This window comes from Hemiscyllium ocellatum, chromosome 35 (genome assembly GCF_020745735.1).
Source record: "Hemiscyllium ocellatum isolate sHemOce1 chromosome 35, sHemOce1.pat.X.cur, whole genome shotgun sequence".
NCBI lineage: Eukaryota > Metazoa > Chordata > Chondrichthyes > Orectolobiformes > Hemiscylliidae > Hemiscyllium > Hemiscyllium ocellatum.
This window is the reverse complement of record NC_083435.1, coordinates 22,944,033-22,946,532: the sequence shown is the minus strand read 5'-3', so window position 1 is coordinate 22,946,532 and position 2,500 is coordinate 22,944,033. Positions and strand designations below refer to the sequence as shown.

The following is a 2,500-nucleotide window of genomic DNA, read 5'->3' as shown; positions in this document are numbered from 1 at the left end:
TCTCTACGAGTCTATGCCATCTTTGCATGGCCCAGGGTCAGACTTACTGTTAGAATGTCCACGTCAAACACCTTGGGATCTTTTGTTATAGAGTCATAGAGATGTACAGCACGGAAACAGACACTTCGGTCCAACCCGTCCATGCCGACCAGATATCCCAACCCAATCTAGTCCCATTTCCCAGCACGCGGCCCATATCCCCCCAAACCCTTCCTATTCATATACCCATCCAGATATCTTTTAAATGTTGCCATTATACCAGCCTCCACCACTTCCTCTGGCAGCTCATTCCACCACCCTCTCTGTGTGAAAATGTTGCCCCATAGGTCCCTTTTATATCTTCCTCCTCTCACCCTAAACCTATGCCCTCTAGTTCTGGACTCTCCCATCCCAGGGAAAAGATTTTGTCTATTTACCCTCTCCATGCCCCTCGTGATTTTATAAACCTCTATAAGGTCACCCCTCAGCCTCTGACGCTCCAGGGAAAACAGCCCCAGCCTGTCCAGCCTCTCCCTGTAGCTCAGATCCTCCAACCCCGGCAACATCCTTGTAAGTCTTTTCTGAACCCTTTCAAGTTTCTCAACAGCCTTCCTATAGGAGAGAGACTGGAAGTGCATGAAGTATTCCAAAAGTGGCCGAACCAGTGTCCTGTACAGCTGCAACATGACCTCCCAATTCCTGACCAAAACGTTAAAGATTAGATCTGAAATAGAGTCACTGGATTTGAAACCTCATTAACTCTGCTTTCTCTCCACAGATGCCGCCACACCTGCTGAGTTTCTCCAGCAATTCCTGTTTTTGTTGTTTGCGGACAATGGGGAGGTGGTGGTGAAGTGGTAATCTCACTGAGCTAGTAACCCTGACGTTCAGGCTAATGCTCTGGGGATTTAGGTTCAAACCCTAACTAGGTCACGTTTCAAATGACAATTTGGAAAGCTGACCTCAGCGAAGGGGACGCTGAAACTATTACCGGTTGTTGTAAAGCCCCACCTGCTTCACAGGGAATCTGCTGTCATTACCTGGTCTGGCCTAGCTGTGATTCCAGATCCACCTCCCGGTCGTCGTTTCCCTCCAGTCCAAGTCATCACTTACTTTCACTCCCTCCCACCTCTGTAACATGACAACACTCTGCTATGCGTTTGATAACATTTCTCACACAAGAGGGGGTGGGCAATAACTTTGCTGTCACACCACGCAAGTAACTGCATCCACATCAAAGAGAGCTAATGGCGTTCACATCAGAATGCCCCACTGAGCGCTGCAACATTTCATTATACCACGCGCCAAGCTATAAACTGCGCTCCCTAAGACAAAGAACAAAGAACATTTACAGCCCAGGAACAGGCCCTTCGGCCCTCCAAGCCTGAGCTGATCCAAACCCACTGTCTCAACCTAACGCCCAATTCCTGATCCTCTGTATCCCTCTGTTCCCCACCTCCATATGCATCTGTCCAGACTCACCGTAAATGAGTCTACTGTGCCTGCCTCTACCACCTCTGCTGGCAACGCGTTCCAAATGCCCACCACCCCCTGTGTGTGAAGTACTTGCCGCATATATCCCCCTTAAACTTTCCACCGCTCACCTCTGACCTCTCGTCATTGAATCCTTCACTCTGGGAAAAAGCTTGTCTCTATCCACCCTGCCTGTACCCTTCATGATTTTGTAAACCTCAATCAGGTCCCCCCCTCAATCTCCTTTATTCTAATGAAAACAAACCAAACCTACTCAACTCTCTTCATAGCCAGCACCTTCCAGAGAAGGCAACATCCTCATAAACCATCTCAGTGGACCCTCTCCAAAGGGTCCACATCCTTTTGGATACATTGACCATGAGCCCTCAAACCTCGGGTGTCCCAGTAGGTTAACTGGGTCGAACACTGACTGCAACCTTATCTCCCAGGGACACACACTTCACCTCTGGACCTATATTGAGAGCTGAAAATGTGTTGCTGGAAAAGCGCAGCAGGTCAGGCAGCATCCAAGGACCAGGAGATTCGACGTTTCGGGCACTAGTCCTTCATCAGCATCTGCAGACCTCACTATCTCCTCTGGACCTATATTGCCAATACATCATTGCCATGAGTTCCATTTCCCGCAACACCACTGACCCATCCCATCCCTTCCACCGAACACCGTGACAATGCCTCCAACACCATCACTGCCTCCCCAACGCCATTACTGCCTGCTACACCATCACCCCCCCTACACCATCACCCCCTCCTACACCATCGCCCCCTCCTACACCATCACCCCCCCTACACCATCGCCCCCTCCTACACCATCACCCCCTCCTACACCATCACCCCCCCCTACACCATCACCCCCTCCTACACCATCGCCCCCTCCTACACCATCACCCCCCCTACACCATCACCCCCCCTACACCATCACCCCCTCCTACACCATCACCCCCCCCCTACACCATCACCCCCCCCTACACCATCACCCCCCCTACACCATCACCCCCCCTACACCATCACCCCCCCTACACCATCACCC

At 51.3% G+C, this 2,500-nt stretch overlaps 1 protein-coding gene across 1 annotated transcript in view; it reads right to left on the bottom strand.

Annotated features, from left to right (window-relative positions):
- LOC132832565 (gamma-aminobutyric acid type B receptor subunit 1-like) overlaps window positions 1–2,500 on the bottom strand; it is a 64,235-nt gene that overhangs the window by 43,245 nt on the left and 18,490 nt on the right. The gene's annotated exons all lie outside the window — the stretch shown is intronic.